The sequence below is a fragment of the Mustela putorius genome, unplaced genomic scaffold, assembly GCF_011764305.1.
Source record: "Mustela putorius furo isolate JIRA1106 unplaced genomic scaffold, ASM1176430v1.1 tig00003983_pilon_pilon_pilon, whole genome shotgun sequence".
NCBI classification, from domain to species: Eukaryota; Metazoa; Chordata; class Mammalia; order Carnivora; family Mustelidae; genus Mustela; species Mustela putorius.
In genome coordinates, this window is record NW_025422123.1 from 13,499,727 (window position 1) to 13,521,311 (window position 21,585).

Here is a 21,585-nt window from a genome sequence, read left to right on the forward strand (position 1 = left end):
ACTATTTGACACATTCAGAGGATTTGTGGTGCCTTTTTTAAGAGGTTGCTGTCATTTTCAAATTGAGTGTTCAAAATAAATGAGCAGAATAAAAACCCAGAACCAGGTTCATCCTTCCTGTCCCTTACCTCGTTCGACCCAGTCCTCTACCTATTTCTAATTACCCGAGGAGGCTTGTCCCGCCTCTTTTTTTTCCTGCCACTTTCCCTATCTTTTTTTGCATCGCTAACAGAAAAATCTCTTGGCTGACATTTTTCTGACAAGACGTATCAGCAAAATTGCTAGCTACTTGACCTCTTTTCATGCCAAGACTAAATTTGCTTGAATAAACTTGGTTGGAAAGCATTCTGGAGTAAGAAACACACTTCTCCAAGTCTTGAAATGGATTATACTGCTTATACCCTCTGTGAGCAGCATCTTTTCGAAAGGACGCACAGTCATTAGGATGAAAATCAATTACTGATTCCAAGATATTTAAAACCCATTGACAACCTAGGAGCCGAGAAGATGTACAGGGCGACTTGATCTTTTTATAACTGGCCCCAGCCTGATGCATTTGGCTGGTCTCTTGTTTGCTCTCGACAGCTCTTCTCTCACCTTCGTTGCTGGAGATGGCTTGCTGTCGTCAGGACTGCTGCTCCTAAGTTGAAGCTGCCAAAAAAGAACTCTCTGGGAGGATGAGGGGTCACTCGGGGCTTTTAGACAAATGTGTATTTCTGCTCTCAGTTATGCGGGAGCTGATCGAGGAGGAATCTTCACAATTTGAGAGACGTTGTGAAATGAGAAAGTTCTAGGAATTAGCAATAAACCGACAATTCATCAGACGTCTAAAAATATTTTTGAAGATTTGAAGCAAAGATTAAGAAATTGGTGCTATTTAACTTAGAAAATAAGTCTGATGAATGATTAGATCTTGCTTCTCAAACAGTTGTTACTTTTTGGAGCATATGCAACTCTAATTAGAGAAAAGGAGGCAGAATGGAGAAAGAAAGAAAATGAGTAGGAAAGATGCTTGAAATGTCCTTCTAAGGGGAGTTTCAGAATCAGCCTGGCTTGCAGTCCCTGCACCGAGCATAGCTTCCTAAATCTACATGGACCCAGTCTGAGGAACAAAGTGTGTGGGGCAGGAGGAGATGGGGACGGGCACTATGGCTTCTCCAATTTCTTTCTAACCTCAAATTTAGAAATATCATTTCCCCATGGTCCTCCTAAGACTTTATACCCATTTAAGGTATATCGCCCATGGGTTCAAAACTGTGCCTAATCTCTTTGATAGCTTGGTTTTTGTTGCAGTATTACAGAAAATAAAATAAAATAAAATTCCTCCATTCAGCTAAAAAAAAAATAAAAGAAAGAAAAAAAAAAACAAACAGGAGAAGCAGAATTTAGGATTTTTAAAATATACTATTATTTCTGGTCTTTGGAAGTACATGTGTCCCAAAACATCCTAACTCAGCCCAGCACCAGTCTCTAGCAACATTTGAGACAGTCCTCTCATTATAAAATGGGGAAATCTGAAGTATTTGGTAGGAGACCATGTGGAAAACCAGAGGTTAGTGCTTACCCAGTATCTTCCTTAAGACACCAAATGCGTATGTTTACATATGAAGAAGCAACAGTGTTTGCCTTCCCCGTATGAAACATGGGTCTCTTATTCTCTGATTTCATGTTCCTATCTCAAGAACCAGAATTTAAGCAGTTGATCATGGAAAGACTGTCCCTTGGTCACCTGGAACTGGTCAAGTAAGGTATTAGCTATTCAAGAAAAAAAGTCCTGTAACCACCAGGAGGCCTGGCTTGCACTGTAAGGCCCTCCCTGAATTTAGTCACCACTCCACCCAGTTCTAGAGGAAGAGTCACCAAACAAATGATTCAAAACATTTTCATTCAAAAATAATAATAAAACTGACAATGCCTTCCTTTCATGCCACGGCAGGAAAACTTCCACAACCAAGGAAAGAGCCTGCTTGTTACCTTTGGCAAATGGGGCCCACTGCCATGGGAGAGGTTTGTCTCTGTGCCCCTTGTGGCTGAAAAGGGGGCAAATATATTCTTAGAGTAACTGTTTGGTTTAATTGACCAGCAGTCAACCTGGCCAAAACTTGCTTGCATTTAGCAATTTTTGTTGATTATAGTTCTCTGGGTAAACATCAGGGGACAGAGGACAATAGGGAAGGAAACCACCGGTGAGGCCAAAGAAGGCAAAACAGCATGAAGGGAATCCATGCACCTGTCCATTCTCACAAATCCACCCGTTTCAGACTGACCTGTCCATTTCAGGTAGATCCTGGGTCTGAGCTCCAGGGAGGACATACAAAGTATGGAACTTTGGAGCTTCAAGGAGCCTTGAGATCTTCTAGTCTACCTCTCTCATTCTGGAGATGAAGAAACAGACCCTGAGTCTGCAAAGTGGTTTGCTGAGTGTCTTAGAACCTGAGCACCCATGGAGGGCCTGGGCAGCACAGCCAGTTAAGCATCTGACTCTTGGTTTCAGCTCAAGTCATGATCACAGGGTCACGATCGCAGGGTTGTGATCAACTGATCTCAGGATCAGCCCCACATCAGGCTCTGTGCTCAGCCCGGAGTCTGCTCAAGACATTCTCTCTCTCTCTGCCCCTCCTTCCCCCTCTCAAGTGAAGAAAAAAAAAAAAAATCTTAAAAAAAAAGAAAGAAAGAAACTGAGCACTCAGGTCTCCTAACCGTTAACCCAGTACAGTTTCCACGTATCTTCCAAGGAATTTTCCTGGCCTAGTGGCCCAAACTGCAGAGCACAGGCTTTAGGCTGGATCTGCTTGTGGAAAGGAGGGGAGCGTTGGAAAGCCAACTTTTAGAGGGACCCTCTAGGGAAGGAAGGCTCAGAGTCATTCTGTACCCATGGAAATCTCCAGTACCTCTGGAGGCCATATTTTTCTCCTCTGAGAGGCCCAGCAGAATGCTGAAATATCTGTCAGGGGAAACTACATGGCTATGCATTTGATGGTTGTTCAAATTTCCAGTCCTCCCAGGACAACCCACCTGCCAGCCCTGAGATGCTGGTTTCCAACACTTTCTACAGGCCATGGCTGCCTTTGAGAGAGCCAGTGCCTTAATGGTCACAGCCATCCTAGAGAAGAAGCCAAGACATCATTTAACTTTGTCCTCCAGACTTAGCTCCTGTGCTCTGGCGGGGCTGTGGGGGGGGGGGTGGACAGGAGAGGATTAGCATACAAGGAGGGAGATGGAGGGGCTCCCTGGGGCCTTTTTTGGTTAATGTTGCTATTGCCTTTGGGCCAGGAACAGCTCAGAGTTTCAACTCCGCTCCATGGCACGCCTCCTCTCCAGATCGCCGGCCCCAGCTTGTCTCCAGCTGCAGTTCTGGGTCTCGGCGGGTCCGCTGAGGGTCTCTGTTGGAGGCCCTCTACCCCTCACTCCCACCAAACCTGACCCTGAGCTCTCTCTCACCCATGAAAGATGGTCATCTCTGTTTCTGCTAAACACACTACCAGCCTCCCAGTTATACCCCTGAGTTTCTTTGGATCCATTAGCCCTTTCCCATTCCCAGCTGGCATATCAATTGGCCCCCAAGTCTTAGCAAGGCTCCCTGTGTCTTTGGAAAGGCTTTCTTGTATTGCCCTAACTTAGGCTTGCAGCACTAGAAGGACAAGTCACCACCTCCTTGTGCTCTGTGCTGCGTGCTCATTGCACATGAGAAATGAATCTCTGTTTGTTGAAGCCACCCAATCCGTGGTGTTTTGTTACAGCAACCCTAGTGAATTCATACCCTGCCTGTCCCTCCTGACACAGCTAGCTCTAGGGTGTACAGTGGCAATGGGGCCTTCCTGGCCTTGGCACTGGCTGAGGTTTTGGCACCCAACCCTCTTTGTCTGATTTGGTCAATTCCTAGTCCTCCCGGATTTAGCTTAATTCTTCCTTCTTCTGTGACAGTTGCATGAGGCTTCTCATCCCAAGCCCAAACTGATGTCTTCCACCTTGGTCCTGACCAAGCAGGACTCACACGTTCCTCTCCCAGCCCACAGCACACGGAGCCTCAACCACCTGCTAGCTCTCCATTTGCTTTTAGACTGCTGTTCTCAATTTTTGCTTCATACTACAGTCACTTAGAATGATTCTTAAAAATACTGGTCAGTCAGAGGTCCCTTGGTGGCTTAGTTGTTAAGCGTCTGCCTTCAGCTCAGGTCATGATCTCAGGGTCCTGGGATCAAGCCCCACATCGGGCTCCCTGATCAGCGGGGAGTCTCCTTCTCCCTCTCCCCCTCCCCTTGCTTGTGTGCTCCTCTCGCTCTTTCTCTGTCAAATAAACTCCTTAAAAAAAAAAATACTGGTCAGTCAGAAAGATAAAACCCTATGATTTCACCTACATGTGGAATTTAAGAAACAAAATAAGCAAAGAGAAATGAGAGAGAGAGAGAGAGACCAAGAAACGGACTTTTTTTTTTTTTCTTAAAGATTTCATCTATTCATTTGATAGAGAGAAATCACAAGTAGTCGGAGAGGCAGGCAGAGAGAGAGAGATGGAAGCAGGCTCCCTGCTGAGCAGAGAGCCCGACGCGGGACTCGATCCCAGAACCCTGAGATCATGACCCGAGCCGAAGGCAGCGGCTTAACCCACTGAGCCACCCAGGCGCCCCAAGAAACGGACTTTTAACTATAGAGAATAAACTGATGGTTACCAGAGGAAGGTAGATGGGGGGGTGGAAGAAACGGGGGAAACCGATGATGGGGATTAAGAAGTGCACTTGCGATGAGCACTGGGTGTTGTATGGAAGTGTAGAATCACTATATTGTCCACTGAAACGAATATCACACTGTTAACTATATTCAAATTCAAATTAAAAACTTACTAAAAGAATACAGACACTCTAACTCTACCCCCAGAAATTCTGATCAAGGGACCTGGGGTACGGCTCTGATATCAGTGTTTTTCAAAAGGCCCCAGGTGATACTAACGTGTTGCTGGGGTGCTACCCGCTGTAGCGGGCTGTGCTCCTGGCAGGTAGGCTGTCCGCCTTCTTTGATTTGCAGTCACCCTGAACAGCGGCTTGACTCGAGTGAGCACTTCTAAATGTTCCTTGAACTGGATGAAGGACCCCAGACCCTCTTTCTGTCCTCTCCTTTACTCCTCATTTCTCTGCATTTAACATCTTCACCCTTCCTCAAAAGTAACCCCTGCAAACCAAAAACACAATCCCGTACATGAAACAAGCCCTCTATAAAAGGTCAGTTTGAGATTTAGAGAATCAGACCCTCTGAAATCAGCACAGGCGGTGGGGTGAGGGGTACACACACATATGATGACAGTATTTTAAAATAAGGTAAAGCAAAAGTGCAGAGACAGCTCGTATTCAATATCCATTTCCCCACCTTCTAATATTTAAAGCAAACTCTTTTCTCCTTCTGAACACAGAACGTGGGAAACCGCCTCATCACCCCACCACTTGCACTCCCACTCCCTGTCCTTTCCCTGGAGGGATTTCGGGAAGGAAATGCAATGCTATATTTATGCTTTTCTAATGCCCTTAACCAATCATCCCTCAGTGACAGTGGACTATGGGAAGATTTCAGAGCCCCTGTTTCCCAGCTAACACCCCCCAGTTAGCTCTCAAATGCTCCCTGTCCTCATGAGTCTATCTCCCCTCCTTCTCCCTCTAAAATTCTAAGAGGAAAATGACTGATAAAGAGCTATTTGATTTCACTTCTTCTGGAGATGAATCTTTTACGTATTCCTTATACAAAGTTTAGAAATATGAAAAGAAAAACCCAATAAAAAATAAAAATGATTGGCAATCCTACTAAGAAGAGCTAAAAACTGTTCAGACTTTGGTATGTTTTTTTGTTTGTTTGTTTGTTTTTTAAGATTTTATTTATTTATTTGACAGAGAGAATCACAAGTAGACGGAGAGGCAGGCAGAGAGAGAGGAAGGGAAGCAGGCTCCCTGCTGAGCAGAGAGCCCGATGCGGGGCTCGATCCCAGGACCCTGGGATCATGACCTGAGCCGAAGGCAGCGGCTTAACCCACTGAGCCACCCAGGCACCCAACTTTGGTATGTTTTGTCATATATTATATATCTATGTAAGGGGACTGTTTCCATAAATAGAGATACAATGTATTGTGAGTAGGTGAGAGAAAGAGGAGGGAGGTGGAGAGAGGGAGGAGGGGGAAAGAAGGAAGAAGGCTGGGAGGGAGAGAGAAAGGAGGGAGGAAGGGAGGGAGGAGGGAAAGAAAGGGGGAGGAGGAGGAAGGGAGAGAATAGCTATTGACTGTCTTATGGTGAGGAGATCAGTGTTCACACTGTATTAACTTGTTTCTTTATATATTCAGAATACTGAGACTCAGTCCTACAATGCATGAGGCTGAGGATGTTCCTGAAGATTCCAAAGAAGAGAAGGAAGAGAGTCCTTCCTCATCTTGCTCGCCCACAGGGGATAAAAGTGTCTCCACTCTTCAGCCTCCCTCTCAACACTCTGCCCAACTTCACATCCCTTGGCACCAGGCCCTCCACACCCAGATCTTGATCCTAGAGTCTCCATGTTTCCTTCCTGAGGCAGAGCAGTTTAGCAATATTGCTTAACTTTCATTCATTCAGAGGGGCTAGGCAGGCTTACCTCAGAATCTGAGACTGAGGTCCTTGTCTGGACAGAGTCTGTAGGAGGAGGAAACAGGTTCTGTTCAGTCAGAGCAGGAATCAACTTCCCCCAACAGCATCTCACCCTACAAACCCATAACCATAGAAACAACCCTTATAGGCTTTCTGTGACCATCAAAAGGGGTTGAATGATCCTAGCACGAACTGAAAAACCTTTCAAAAGAGACAGCAAAAGGAAGTTTTGCAAATCACAAAGCTTTCCATGAGGGATTTGTTCTTGGAAAATAATGTAGTATGGTCACGACAGGCTTTGTCTCTGGAACCCAGATAGGCATGGGATTGAGTTCTAGCTGAGTGACCAGGGACAAGTTACCTTTTGAAACCTCAGCTTATCATCTGAAAAATAAGAATAATAGTAGCCTCCTCAGAACATTATGACGAGAAGTAGATTAGATAATGTGTGAAAAATATTCAGCACAACATCCAATGCATGAGCAGCCCTCAAGAAATGCTAGCTGTTATGAGGTCGGTCCTCTGGCTGATTCATGCACTGGGCATGTTGTTATTATAATTTCCTAAGAAGTGTTTTTAAGCATCATTATTATCGGCCCTGGAAATTTTTAGGCATTTAATAAATGGTAGCAACAAAGATCTAGTTTGGGGATTACTTTGGCTCATGGAGCACTTTTGAAACTTGTTTGGTTAAATCTATGTGAAGAAATACATTTTATAGAGAAACCCATGACATACACTTGTGCATGTATTTGTATGTTTATAACTGGTCGTGGGGGGAGAAGTCCATGAAGTAATACTCAACCTTCTGAGCTGACACTTTGATATTTTCTGCTGCATTTAAAAAATGGTAGACATAATCAACTTAATTAAATTTTGCAACCTACTAAAAAGTTGAGACCTACAGTTTGAAATCCATGCACCATGGGACCATGAAATGGAATATCCTGAGGAATAGATGTCTCTTATCTCCAGCACAATCATTCTTTACAATTTTGAGACCTATAACATTTTCCCTTATTATTTGTTCTATGTTTCTATTTTTTGCATCCTTAATATACCTTCAGAATATTCAAATAAAATTGAATGCTTTCTTAGAATTATGCACAACTTTCTATCATAGTGATTGAAACAAAAGATTGTTTTTTAGGTGTAACTGAATTTCTATTTGCAGAAAACTTAAGAAACTGACTATTCTATCTTTCACGGGAAATTTCTTAACACAAATCGTAGAAGATAATCGGATGCCAAAATTGTCTGTCTAAAAAGATCTACACCAGGATGTAAAAGAAGAGACATTGAGGAAAATATGTAAGAAAAAAGCGGCCGGTCCTCCTAGTTCCTATCCCTCCACTGCCCCATACCATAATGTTAATGACAATTGCTAAAGGGCTAGATACTAAAGACTTATCATCAAGTAGGTTAAGATGTTCTGTCCTCTTCTCCTTCTAACTGTACTCTTTCAAACTTTCTAAATTATGATTCTATCTGTCACTGACGGAAGCATGATCGGTATCCACTGGTTTTGCCTAGGTGACTTGATCAGAACTGTCAGACCGAGAAGATCCTAGGCAGAGACTCCAAGACTGATGTGCCCTCCAGCTCTGGACTCTACCTGCATTCCAGAACAACGCTTGTGTTTTCAGCACCTTCAACTGCCCACAGTCCCGAGCCAGATGAGACCAGCTTGCAGAATTCCAAATTCCAAGACCTCATTTTCTTTCTATTTCACACACATGTTCTAACCTTAGTCCTATAACCTATTGACCTTCACCCCCACTGGAATTTCTAAACAAGCTATACAGCTCAGCCAGGTTAGAGAAACTACTTGAGTTTCAAGTAAAGTTTCAAGTTTTGACATCCAAAAAAGTCTCAAAATATTAGTAGTATGGTGTTGACTCCCTCCCTCTCTTTTCTTTTCTTTACTTTTCTTTCTTTCTTTCCTTCCTTCCTTTCTTTTCTTTCTTTCTTCCTTGTAATTTGGTAAATTTCTTCCCTTTCCTTCAACAGATTATGAGGTGAAGGATATAAAAGATTACTAAAGAAAAAATTATACTCTTCTCCCTCTTAAAATGTTCAGGAGCTTGTGTAGGAGAATTCGTCATAGTTAGAGTGTTCATAGCTCAGTATCAAAGGCAAGTTCAGGAGAACAGGACAATTTTATGTAGAGTAATTATTAAAGGGAAGATGATCTGAACCCAGGTCATCTTCCCTTTGTTATTTTGTGGCTGTGTGACTCTAGAAAGATCTCTTGCCCTGCCTAAGTCTCAGTTTTTGTTATCAGGAAAATGAGACGAATAATAGATGTAACACTCACTGGACGTAGGCAAGTACACAATAAGTAGTAGTGTTGTTGTTGCTATAAAAGTTCTCCTCCACCAGAGCCCTTACAGAAAAAAAATTTGAAGGTGATAGAAATGCTTTTTATCTTGGTTGTGGTGATGGTTTCATAGATGTGTGTTTATGTTGAAATCCATAAAACTGGATACATCAAATATACACAGTTGGTAAAATATCAATTATATTTCAATAAAGCTGCTAAAAAAAGTTGGACTGGCATCCATAGAAATATGAAGGAGGCACCAATAGTATCTGTCTCCATTAGAAATTAAATAACACTATTAATAAATGTTTAAAAAGAATTTCTAATTAAACAGTTTCTATGGCAAAAAACAAAAACAAAAACAAAACCCAAAAAGCTAAACAAAGAAGCAAAAAAATCTCATAAAAGCCAGAACCTATAATCTTGGATAGAAAGAAGACTCCAGCAGCATAACAGAGGCAAAACTTCATTTCTAGTCCCACCAAGAATTTCCCACCAGTGAGCAATTAGTCCTGTGTCCAGAAGCTATCGGAAAGACCTCCAAGACGATGTGACCAACGAATATTCCCTAAAGGATCTTCTAAACCTTCAGATGTGACTAGCCTCTGCTCCAGAAAGACTCCACAGAGCCAAGGGGTCCTTGGAGTTCACCGGCTCTTCCGGACAATCCCTGAAAAGCACACTGTCCACACTGGAGTGAGGTTGAGTGAAAGAGCTCTCCCGAAGTTTCCCCACATTGGTTTGGGAGATATTCCCACAATACGGTTATTAGAAGCAGATAATCTGAGGCAGGATGAGGAGGACAGGCTACAGCTTGTGTTTCATAACATTACCCAGATTTCCCCAGACTCCACAACTTTGACCTTACGTCCTAGAAACACAAGCTGAGAGAACAGGGGGTCACATGTGTCCCCAGCTCCCAGGGTTTCCTGCCAGGCTTCCTACGGGCTGGGAACTCTTTGCAGGCCTGTAGGGAGGTCTGAAGGCTGGCTCCAAGTTCACCGGGTCTCTTGAGAAGACTCTTGGCTGGGATGCTCAAGATAGACCATCTATAATGGGGAGGGGAGAGACCTTTGGATGTCCCTGAGGCCAGATCCCTACTATTTTAAATGCACTGTAGCTCAGCCTTTAAAGAGAGGAATGAAGTAAATGTTGACCTCTGGATACTCTCTCAACCCACAGGATTAGTCTAGGAAAATTTTTCACAATATAGATGTTAGAAACTGATTGTTTAAGCCTTGATCTGAAGAAATGACCTGCACACACATGTCATAACATTCCTCTGCATTTCTTAACCTCCAACATTTGAGCCCTCAGCCCTGAAGACCCAGGAGGCTGAGAACAGCAAAACAAGACATTTTGCCCCATGCTGAATTCCCATCTACAGGAATTTCCTGTCAGATCTGTAGTTTTTCTCCATGACACGGCTTCACAAAGGACAGTCATATCTCTCAGGCTAAGAAGGACTCTAGGGATGATTTGTTGCCTCTTAGGACCTACACTCAAAATGTGAGACACCCTCATGGCTTTATGATATTGACTTGCCTTAAACATCTTCCAGACCCTTTGCAGAATGACGCTTTCATATATAACAGGGCTGGATATTCTGATGCAGAATCAGAAAGGAGGAGTTGCTTCCCACTTTTTCCCCAGCCCCACTCCCATGTGCAGAAGCTCTGACTGGCACTTAAGAGGCAACTCTGATAATACACACACCATTGCTATGGGTTTCTGGTCAATGTCCCTGGGTTGGACCAGGCCACTGTGTGATGGACAAAATCTGGTTGCATCTCAGAACTTGGAGCTTCATGAAATCTCAGGAATGAGGGAGAAGATGAGTTAAAGGTGACTATGGTTTGGAGCTCGGGTGACTGAGGCATGGTCTCTGATAGAAGCAGCAAGTCAAGAAACCCAAGAATGTTGAGGGTGTGGAGATGACAAGAGAGCAGATTTGTGCTTTTCTCCAGCATGGAGTCATTTTAGAGGGCATTTTGACTTTCATTCTGAATCTAGAAAGGATGAACCTCATTAGGCAAATAAAACTATTTCTGAAGGCTTGAGGTGGGAGGGATTGCTCTGCCATGGAAGTGACTATTGTCACAGGAAGTAGTTAGAATCAGGAGATACTGCAAGATAACACCCAATCTTACTTGACATTTATACATATAATAAAATAAAAACCTTTCATTTCCACTATAACATCCAAGAAAAAGGGAGATTGTAGGGAGATTATGGGGAAGCTAATGATACTACCGTTCCGAAGTCAACCCTGAATACTCAGCCAATCTCAGTATTCTAGAATAATTCTCATCTCCCAAAAGCCTATTTTTTTTTTTTAGCAGAACAGCTCCAGTTCCAACAAATATTCTTCATACATGATTGTTTCCAGAACCCTCAACACTCACTCTCCTCTGAATACATTTTAGTTTGTCAATGTGCCTCTGAAACATATAGCATCTAGAATTTTAGAAAAGTCTCTAAATGCAATATGATCTAGGAAAATTAAGAGACCTATCTTGTGCTCACCAGTTTCCCCTTAATATCTGTTACTAAACTGGAATACAAAAAAAAAAAAATATTCAACTTGAGGCTCTCATTTGAGTTCATGATATAATGACTTTCTAGTTCTAGATCAAAGATTGCATCCAAGGAGAGTTGAGAATCCATAAAATGATGTTGACAATGGATGGAAGAGGTCACCACTCAAACCTCAGCAGTGTGGTGACATCACAATCACTAAATGACATTCCTAGACATTTTATGGTTGCATAGGCACATGAATCACCCTAGAGCATGACATAAATAGAGTAATAAAAAGAAGCCATTTAAAATATCATTTCCTTCTTAAAATAATGTTTCCCATTTAGCTCAAGTTAAATAATTTATTCAAGGTCACACAGGGAGCCAGTGACCAAGATAAGATTCCAATCTTATCCTATTCAAGCAGGTGTCTCTTCAGCCTACTTGTTTCATGGCTACATTACACTTCACAGTAGATTAGGGTCTTGGGGGTAAAGCCCCTGAAGAATGCTGCAAATAGTAGACGTTTCAAAAGAAAGTACAAGTTTAATCAAAGTACAATAAATTCTCAGCCACCTTAGAAAGAACACCAAAGTACCCTCTGCACCAGGTGACCCAGTCCACGACTCCCAGCTGATCGTCTCAGGGGGGCACCTGGACGTAGGGCAGCAGACCTATATTGTCTCCAGTGAATATGCCATGACTGGCACAAAGCTATGACCAAATAGGGCTCTTCTCTTAGACACATGAGCTTGAAAACATCGAAAGAATGTGCAGTTATCCACAGGAGCTTAAGCTAAAATGTCTTGAGTTTGAGAGGGAGGATAGAGAAGGCATGAGTGAGTTTGAAACTGAGAGAGCAGAAGTGTGAGTAAGGAGGAAAAAGAATGGTGATGGGTAGGTGTCATGGGAAAGAAAAGATGGAGCCCATGAAATTGAGCCAGGGAGAGTTACACAGGTCAAGTTCAGGCCACTTGTAGCTATAAACTAAAGCTGCCTTTTCTGAGATAACCCGAGGAAGTCTTTATTCTCCACAACCACACAGCTGAGAGGGAGAAAGAGAGAAGGGTAAGGGAAGTGGAGGGGGGTAACCGGGTGAGGGGCATTAAGGAGGCACTGGGTGTGGGTACAACTGATGAATCGCTAAAGTCTACCCCTGAAACTAATAATACACTATATGTTAGCTAACTTGAATTTAAAATTAAAAAAAAAAAAAAAAAAAAGACTTGGCGGGGGGGTGGAAGAGATTATTTACCTAGGACAATGGTTCTCATAGTGTGTTCTAGGAATTCCTAGGGAGTCTTAAGACTTTTTCAGAATGTCTTGGAGGTCAAAACTACTTTAAGGAGAGAAGAGGAAGAAGAGGAAAAGGGAGAAGAAGAGGAACCAGAGAGAAGGGAAGAGAAGAAGACATCCTTTTCTCTTTCCCCTCACATTTCACACATAGGTACAGAGTATGAAAAGCTTATTGATACATTTTGAAAGTTCACATTACATCTCTTCTTTAAGAATCAAACACCTGTGGGGGCGCCTGGGTGACTCAGTGGTTTAAGCCTCTGCCTTGGCTCAAGTCATGGTCTCAGGGTCCCAGGATCGAGCCCCACATCAGGCTCTCTTCCCAGCAGGAAGTATGCTTCCCCCCTCTCTCTACCTGCCTCTCTGCCTACTCGTGCTCTCTCTCTCTCTGTCTCTCTGTCAAATAAATAAATAAATAAATATTAAAAAAAAAAAAGAATCAAACACCTGTCAAATTTTAGTATATTATTAAAGAAGAATAGCCACAATTTCCTGAAAGTCTATTAAAATACTCCCCTTTTCCAACTAATACAAATGTGACAAGTGAGATTCTCAACTAAAATGATACATCACAACAGAAAGAATGAAGAAATTCAGCCATTTATTATAACACAAAACATTTGCAAAAATGTAAAACAATAGCATTCTTCTTTATATTTTTTTTAATCTAGGTATCTTTCATTAGAAAAGATGTTATGGTATCAAGAAATAAATTTTTAATACATATATGAATTAATACATATGTATGTTTAAGTGTTTCCAGCTTTTTTTTTTTTTAAAGATTTTATTTATTTGTTAGAGAGAGACAGAGACAGAGCGTAAACACAGGCAGAGTGGCAGGCTAGAAGCAGAGGAAGAAGCAGGCTCCCTGCCGAGCCAGGAGCCTGATATGGACTCGATCCCAGGACGCTGGGATCATGACCTGAGCCGAAGGCAGCCACTTAACCAACTTAACCAGGCATCCCAAGTGTTTCCAGCTTTAATATCCAATAAGCGCTATATGAATCAGACAGCCCATGTAAACAAAAGCTCTTGGAGAGTCTCAGTAATTTCTTTAGAGTGTATAGGGGTCTCGAAACTTAAAAGTTTAAAAATTACTGTTCTAAGTGATTTTAACGCCCCTTCATTGTTTTGCTTTTCATCCAACCTGCAGGACACGCTGGCCTCCAACATCTCCCCGCACATCACACTGCTCCCCACCTCATCCAATGCTTTCCCAGCACCACAAGCCACTGTGCTCTCAAGTCCTCTTGAGAAGATGGGAAGCAAAAGTGGGTATGCCTGGGATTCTGCGAGGCCTCTCTGCACCACCTAACCTGCAGGCACTGTTTTTAATTCACCCTTTAATTATAACCTTAAGTGATAACTCTCCAGCTGTTTTCATTTAGCAGAAGCCTGTTAACAAATTCAAATGAACTCCCTTCCTAAGTATTATTCACGGAGTTGGCTTCATATTGAAATATCTTCCCTTCTGGGAAATTATTTATTTCTCTTCAGAGTTATGCTGATGTCACTTTACACCCTCTGTGGGGACACAAAATGCTAGATGGCCTTGATTGGGTCTTGCTGTGGCCAGGGACAGTCTTAAGGACTCTACATGCGTGACTTACTTGACTTTTATGGGTAAGCCTCTTGGGGTGTCCGAAAGTGTTCAGTAAGCAGGACCTGCTCAGGAAATGAGGATTGTTGTTAAAGCCTCTCAACTGCCTTGTGAGTTACCTATTGTTATCATACTCGCATTCAGATGACAAAACAGACCTGAAGCAATTCCTCCAAGGTCACCCAAGGGCATTGCCAGACTTCAGAGCCCATGCACTTAATAACTTTACGTATGACTTTCATTTGCTAGAAATTTACAAAAGTTTCAGGTAAGATAGACTATTTTCAGAATTTTTATTTCAGATTTTTCATGGTCTCTAAAATTGGAGAAATAATCTTCTCCCTTGTAAATTACTTTGTATGGTTTTCAGAAATGATTATAAATATCATCACTTAATTCTATCCTTATCACTATTGTAAAAAAAGGAGTAATGAGTTGATAATAACCTAATGCTGGAAGTGATAATGGGTAATTTGCCCATATCTTTTCTTTTTTTTTATTTTTTATTTTTTTATTAACATATAATGTATTATTTGTTTCAGGGGTACAGGTCTGTGATTCATCAGTATTACACAATTCACAGCACTCACCATAGCACATACCCTTCCCAATGTCCATCAGCCAGTCACCCCATCCCTCCTCCCCAACCCTCAGTTTGTTTCCTGAGATTAAGAGTCTCTTATGGTTTATCTCATTTCATTTTTCTCTCCCTTCCCTGTGATCCTCCATCCTGTTTCTCAAATTCATCATATCAGTGAGATCATATGATAATTATCTGTCTCTGATTGACTTATTTTGCTTAACATAATACCCTCTAGTTCCATCCACCCAGTTGCCCATATCTCCTCTTTCAAAAGGTGAGGCGCATACCAGCAGGCCAGATGGGATGTTGTATGCAAGTCCTGGGCAGAGACTGAACAATGACATCGACACAGTGCCAGCTGGAAGGTTTAGGCAAATATGATGGAGACCAGGCCATACCTGCCCAGAGTGTTCAGAACGGTCCCCTAGCCATGACGTGCCCCACCCCCCATGCCCTAAAGAACCTCGGGTTCATAGGCAAGTGGACCATGTGCTTCACTCAAGATTCCCTTTAGCAGAGTGAGCAGAACACAGTGAAATTCTATGCAAAAAGGCCGATAGCCAAGCTCTGGGCCTAGAAGACAATGACCTTCACTCTCCAGATGTTCTGTTGGGAGTCACAGGTGAAGGCAAGTCCTCAGCAGACACGGCCCTGTTGTCCTCCCCAAGGCCGCGCAGTGAGGAGCTGTGGGTTTCGCTGTATGGGTGACAAATATTTTGAAGCCCATTGGACATACTTTTATGCAGAATGTGGACGACACCCTACCCCCACCCATGGACTAGGATAAGAAAAGGCTTCGTAAGTCCTTGCACTTTAGAAAGCATTCCTTCCTTTCACCGTGATGATCATTCTGTGAACCAGGCAGGAATGTTTCTGGAAGGAGGTCCTGGGACAAAGCTAGACTGTCTCCTCTGATTGTCATCTTGATTTCATCAGACTTGCAAACAAAAAGACAGAGGAAAGGAAAAGTAAGAAAGAAATTTCAAGGGGAAACCCTGGTAAGCCATCTACCTTCCACCACCATCCCCAATCTCTTGATGGAGAGGCTGAGCGTATCACGCTTCGTTTTTTCCCCTGTGTTAATGACCCCAGATATTCAAAAAAAAAGCTGAGTCATTACAGCCACAAAGCACCCAAATTGCTTGGGGCGTTCCTTCATAGACCCCATGCCGCCATAGACAGCAAAAGCGTTCAGAGATGATCTCTTCTCTCTGTGTTTAGTATCGTGAGGCCAAAGGGTACACATCTGCCCCTGCCATGCCAACCGCTCCAGCAGACAGTGAAAAAAAAAAAACAATTCGAACAGCCAAAGCCCTGTTTTGGGGACCGGGGAATGAGCCAGGGAAAAACTGCTCCGTGAACCCCACCAATATTTAAACAGAAGGTGAGGGCACGTCAAAGGAGCATCGGAGATCAATTGTTTACAAAGAAGTTACTGATTTTTGATTTCATACCACAAAAAGCAGCAGTGTGATTTGCAACAGGCCAAGCAACACTGAAATGTACAACTGTGAGGCCAAAATTCTTCACCCCCACCTCCTTTGCCAGCCCTCCAGGTAACTATTATTAACAGTTTGGTATATATTCTATCTATTAGCAATAATACATCCAGAATCTGACCAATGACCCCCTCCACCATGACCACCCAGGTCTGAGAAGCCTCATGCCTGGCCTGGATTCTCCTATTGCTCTCCTAAGTGGTCTTCCTGTTCTTTTTAGGAGATGAAAGAAAGAAAGAAAGAAAGAAAGAAAGAAAGAAAGAAAGAAAGAAAGAAAGAAAGAAAGAAAGAAAGAAAAGAAAAAAAAGATGCCGGTTCCTTCTCTGCCTAAGTTCTCTAAACAGTTCCTTTTTTAAAAAAGATTTTATTTATTTATTTGACAGAGCAAGACACAGCAAGAGAGGGAACACAAACAGGGGGACTGGGAGAGGGAGAAGCAGGCTTCTTGCTGAGCGGAGAGCCCAGTGTGAGGCTCGATCCCAGGACCCTGGGATCATGACCTAAGCCAAAGGCAGACATCTAATGACTGAGCCACCCAGGCATCCCTAAACTGTTCCATTTGCCTCAGAGTCAACGTACTTATCCCACCCCACAAGCCCTGCCCCACTGCCTGGTCTGAGTCGCGACCTCCGACCTTTCTTCCAATGCGTTCTGTGGTCCAGCCTGGGCCCCAGCTCCCCGCTCCTATTCTTCCAACACACCAGCCACACTGCCCCAACCAAGAGCCTTTGCCAAACCTGACCTCCTCTGTTCAGAAGGTCTTTGCCTGGATTTCAAAACGACTTTGCCCCTCATGACCTTTTGGTCAATGGTCACCCTCTCAGTGTGGCACGCCCTGCAAACCGATTTTAAAATGAAGACGCCAAAAATAAAATAAAATAAAATAAAATAAAATAAAATAAAATAAAATAAAATAAAATAAAATGAAGACGCCATGCCTCACTTTACCTTGCCCTTACCTCGTTATTTTGTTCAAAGCACTTAGGACCGTCTAACATAGCATGTCACTTTCATAATGTATCATGTGCAATAGTGATCACTTCTCCTCCAGCAAGAATGTATGCAAAGGTTTTCATCTGTTTGTTCTGTTTTTTGAAGGCTTAGATCACCCAGTCCATGCACAGTAAACATTGAACAATGAAGGAAAATTATTTTTGCATCACTGTTGGAAATTACTGCTTGGCACTGCAGGAGAGTGTGTCTAGAATTTATTCACTCCTGATGGGGAAATAACAGCAACAAAAGAAGGACCTTGTCCAGGAAGTAAAGTATGACAGGGGGAGTGGAAGGAGAAAACTGTAGAAAGCAGGACCAGATGCTCCAACACTATCATAGATTAAGATTCACCTTTTAAAATACCTGTACAGTGCTCCTATGTGTGTTGCCTACTACCAGTGGTATCATAGGGATCAGGGGAATACTGGAAACAAATAATAATGACAGAACAAAAATGCTAAATATCTAAAAATGATCAAACCTCATGATTTAGGGAAAGTGACTCTTCACCATTTGCTTCTCTGCGAGTTGTGTTTTTGTTTTTTTAAAAATATTTTTATTTATTTATTTGAGGGCAGAGGGAGAGGGAATCTCAAGCAGACTCCCCACTGAGCTCGTGGTCCATCCCATGATTCTGAGATCAAGACCAGAGACGAAATCAACAGTCCTAGGTTTTACCCACTGCGCCACCCAGGCACCCCTGAGCCATCTTTCCAAAAATTGGAACTGACCAACCCTCAGCTGTCTGCCCGGCACACATATAAGCATGAACACAGCCAAGCCTATTAGGAGGGAAAGAGATGAGAAATACAAAAAATAAATAAATAAATAAATAAAATAAAATAAAAAAGAGAGAGAGAGAGAGAAGTAGGAAAAAGTAAGATCAAAATCAGTGCTTTACAATTAAAGTTTTACTTTAACTCTACTTAAAACAAAGCTAAATTATTGTTGCCTTGTATTTAGGGTAGCTAAAGGGAAGTAAACCATCACCTATGACCCATTTTTTCAAACAATGAACTTTCTAACTGCCTGCTTCCAAACCGCGGGCAGCCCACGGAACGCATCGTAAGGATAGAGGACTGCTTCTATGGGGAAAGCTTCCTGAGGTACAAGTCACATGATAGTTGCTTCAGTTGTCAAGAACTTCTTACTGGGCCTGCGCAAATGTCCACAGGTGACCTTTTGACATGGAAGAGACCGAAATCTCCGCCCTCTGATCATGTCAATACACCATCTCTGAACAGGCATGACGATGCACTGCGCCTGTGTAGATCAACAATTCCTTGACCTTTCATCACCCTTTCTAGCTTCCAATCCCATTCACTCATGTTCTCCCTAAAATCCCATAAATGCTCAAGACCCCCTCTCAGAGGAAGGGGAATTTGAGATCTTTCTCCCTCTCCTTGGCTGCCTTCTTTTGTTTCCTGCAACCCCCCCTCAAAGTGTTGGGTTTCGAGGTGTCTCAAGCGTAGATGCTATCATTGGCTTGCGAGATCAAGTCCCTCCACCTTCTGTGCCGTTCTGCCGGCCACACACTGCTGCTGTAATTCACTTTGTGTGCTGTGGCCTCCCTGTGCTGCTCCCCAAGCTGTCAGGTTGCTAGAGAAACAATAAAGTGTTGCGGTGAAGAAGAGTTTAGAATATCCATGCTGCTGGGTGCAGTTGATTTGGGTTATGAGAGGGTGAGATTTACCTCCAGGAATTATTGGGATTATCTCATGTCGCTAATGGTCTATAAAAATGCCAAAGGTCCAACCCTCTCTACTTGGAGTTCAAGAGCCTTAAAAGTCTGGCCGGGGGTGGAAATCTCCTGGCAGGCATTTCATCTGAAACCTATGAAATTCAACTTGTTGTTTTCTGCTTAGGGAGTATTTGAAATTTCCTGCTATCCAAATATATTTCTCTTTCTCCTAACTCTCCTCTACCTGTTAAAAAAGAGAAAGACCCTTTTGACCTACACAAGATTATGAAAAAATTACCACAGTACTGATCCCACCGAGCCAGTCAGATTGGCAGCTAGATCTTCCCTCTCACCATGTGGCTAAATGCCAGCCCCTGGCTCAGATACTTTCAGATGCAGGCTTTGCCTCTTCCTCCATGTTGTAGCCCAGAGGTGAGTGTGGGAAATGCAGTGGATCCGATCTGACTGTTGCCGTGGCAACTTGCTGTTGAGTGAAATCCCAGTGTGGACGCCTAGGTGACGCCCGTAATGTAGCATATTTTACATTCATTTCATGCCATAAGTGACTTATCAAACACCGGATACATATGGAAACTACCATCATGAAGACACTATTTTGGGGTCTGTTGAAAGCTGTTATTGAACCATAATTGATTCATAGACATAAATTTTGTCCTTAATGATCACCTGTTTTTAGAAGAGAAGTGGAGTGCCTACATGTATAACTATAACACCGTCATAAAAGATCTCTAACCCTTGCATAGGAGAAACAAGGAGGGATGTCATCTGATAAAGTAGTGTCTGGGAATCCAGAGAACCAAGCCTTGTGGCACCAGTGACAGTTTTGCCACATCTGGAAAAAAAAATGAAAAATTATTTTTGAACAATGGAGAGGGAAGCATTGGGAGAGGTGACCTTGTTTTCGTATCCATGGGATAGCTGCTGAAACCAAGATCAGTTCACGGAGGCTGGACCCCAATGGCATGCTCACTCTGCACTGTATTGTTTCCTGCACACCCAGGCCCCACCCGACTCCAACTTCATGCCCTCTACTTTTCTAAAAGTGGCAACGCTGTGACCCCCAGCTCTTCCTCAATATACTTTCACTGCTTCCCCCGCACTCCTTCAAGGTCAGATAATCTACTTTCAGGAAATGACTCATACTGAGGTATACATTACCAGTGTTGACACAGCCCTCACCCCTAAGGGAATCGTGTACTTGAACAAGAGATAAGCAGCCTTTATCCCAATAAATGACGTTGGACCTCAGATTGCAGGGTGCTTGAGGGAGTGGGGAATGACTGTTACTAGAAGGAGTGGCTTCCCCAGAAATATGCGCCTCACCTGGAAGTGGGGTCCATCCCACCTTCTTTATGTGTTTGTCTTGGATCTTCCTTCCAACAAAATGTAAGCTCTTTGAGAAGAGCTTTGTCTATCTCATTCACCTCTATCTACATCCAGTGCCTAGAACAGGACCTGTCCTATAGTGGATACTCAAAAAACCCTTCTCAACTGAGGGTTTAGTGAGTGTTGGCTGCGGCACAGACCTGCTGAATTAAGGAAGATGGGGCGGGGGAGGCAACAACGCCTGGCGCTTGAAAAACATGTTCATCGCTGGGAAACAATTTAAAACAGGTAAGCAAAAATAAGAAAATTAAAAGCATTCCTAATTTTCTCCCCTTGTATTGTTACCATTGGAAGGTAAACCAATCCAGATATTTATGTCTAAATTAAATATATTGTACACACACACACACACTTTAGCCAAAAAACCACCCTGTCCTTAGTATTTTATAGCTTGCTTTTTAAAATATAAGAAATTGCAAACATCTCACCATGTAATAACATATTTTATAGTCTTTTAAATGACTGTCTAATAGTCTAGCACCTAGATGTTTACCAGCGGGCTCTCTTGGACCCCTTCTCTATTTCTGGACATTAGGGTTGTTTCCAACTTCTCACTACTATTTATAAAAGCACAGCTAAGAATGTTCTTATTGCCAAATCTTTGTGCTTGTTATTTCCTCATACAAGTGAAAATATTACCATCGTTAAGCACTGGCAGCGTGTATTGAATGCCCTCTCTGTGCCAGGGTACTTACATTACTTTATGTAATCCTCCCCCAAACCCTCTTATTCACAGATGAAGAAACTGACTTTGAAGATACTGAGTAATTTGCCTGAGGTTACCATTAGTCATGTCTTTTAGTGTTTTGGATATATACTGTCTTCTGGAAACACACTTTGGAATGTTTCATGGAATAGTAGGAACTGTTGCTTCAGGTAAATCCTCTATTAAGAGAGAGATTACACAATCTCCCTTAGTGAACTCTTCCCATGTTTTACTGACCTGTCAACGTTTGTTTTCCCCCGTATGTTTATCCAAAATCTTTGTGGTGGTTTAATCACCCTGCACTACCTGGCAGCAAGATATCTTTTGACTGATCAGACTGATCAGACTGGATTCCAGAGAAGCCATATGGTTCTGGTC

At 42.7% G+C, this 21,585-nt stretch overlaps 1 long non-coding RNA gene across 2 annotated transcripts in view; it reads right to left on the reverse strand.

Annotated features, from left to right (window-relative positions):
* The window catches only part of LOC123389524, a 43,043-nt gene that overhangs the window by 10,938 nt on the left and 10,520 nt on the right, over positions 1 to 21,585 (reverse strand). The window contains exons 1-2 of one of the 2 annotated variants that reach the window (XR_006604131.1): positions 8,212 to 8,257; positions 6,604 to 6,641 (exon numbers count right to left, since the gene is read on the reverse strand). This is a non-coding gene — a long non-coding RNA (uncharacterized LOC123389524). Of the gene's footprint in view, positions 1 to 6,603; positions 6,642 to 8,211; positions 8,258 to 21,585 lie in introns of those variants that run through there. The other variant, XR_006604132.1, reaches the window with a different exon arrangement.